Source organism: Saccopteryx leptura, chromosome 5 (genome assembly GCF_036850995.1).
Source record: "Saccopteryx leptura isolate mSacLep1 chromosome 5, mSacLep1_pri_phased_curated, whole genome shotgun sequence".
In the NCBI taxonomy this organism is placed as follows: domain Eukaryota; kingdom Metazoa; phylum Chordata; class Mammalia; order Chiroptera; family Emballonuridae; genus Saccopteryx; species Saccopteryx leptura.
In genome coordinates, this window is record NC_089507.1 from 106,905,011 (window position 1) to 106,906,526 (window position 1,516).

The following is a 1,516-nucleotide window of genomic DNA, read 5'->3' on the forward strand; positions in this document are numbered from 1 at the left end:
CAACTCCTTTCATTTCTCTACAACTCACTGACTATACACTAGAGAGAGTGAAGGAGACTTTCAATTCATGTCAGACTACTACTAGGCATTTCGATTTCACAACAGCTGCAGACCCACTTGAGAAACAGAAAAAGAATGCACATGTTCTTTTTGACCAAAACCTTTGGCTAATGTGAATCTAACTGGGATTGTGGTATAATTTCAACATGCTTTTAGGATGGCAATACAAATATTAATATAAATGTTAAACAAGAAACCAACTGCAGTTGTGTTCATGTGGATAGGTCTACAATTTTCCCCACAACTTAAAAATTTGTTTTTTACTGAACTTTGACTGGTGCATGCGTATCATTAGGACATTGTTCCTTAGTCTCATACCACTTTGAATATTTTTGAAATCCTGATCAGTGACATTAAAGATTTTGTTTTGATATTCTAGAGAAAATTTCCAAAGTTCAAATAGAAAGTAATATGAGAAAAACTTTACTAAACTCTAAATGTCCTAATCCTATGTAATTTTTACTAAAAGAAACTAATGAAGTCTTCATATTGTAATTTAATGTCTTATTTCAGCATATTCTATTACTTTTACTCATCAATTATATATTTCCAATACCATCAAAAAGAAGTTTAAATTCTTACCATTTGAGAGCAACATTTTACTAACTGTAAAATATCAGAATACTATGATCTATTTTTAATAACCCAGTGCTAATAACATGATAGAAACATTACCAATACTGCTAGCAGATTTTTAAAAGCTAATTAAATGCATAAGAAGCAATAAAAACCAGCCACTTATTCATCATCACAAAAAAAGAAAGATAGATGAATCAAGACTTCATGTAACTAAAAGAATGTTCCTTCTGGAAAATATTTACATATAAACTTTTAATCGATTTATGGAGTTCATAGGTTTCATTTTCTAAAGAAGAACAGATAAAAATGTGGACTGAGAACAGCATCACAAATGTCAAATAAATTCAAGATGTGTCTTACAAGGGAGCAGTTAGTAAAACAATAATCTTGCTCAGGTAAGAATTTAGAACTAGAGTTGTTATTAACTCGGCCTGCCATCAGTCCATTCCACTGCACTTTCCACTCACCTTACAATGCAATGAAGACAGGCAGGAAAGTACGCACATAATTACCTAAGTTAAATAACTTGTTCAATAGATGCAAGAATAACCCATATATATTTTTTTTCTTTTTTTAATTGATTTAAATTTGTGTTTACATAGATTCTAGTATCCTCCCTAATGCATCCCCATCCCCCATGTTCTGCTCAATATACCCCTTGTCCCCCTTCCCTCAACACCCACCCTCCTTCCCTCCAGGATTTGCTGTCCTGCTCTCTATAACTCTGTGTTATGTGTATATAATTTCACTAATCTCTTTGCCTTCTCTGATCCCATCCTATCATCCCCTTTCCCTCTGTCTGCTTTCCCTCTGGTCCCTTTGATCCCGCCTCTGTCTCTATTCCGCTCCTCAGTTCACATTGTTCCTTGAATTCCTC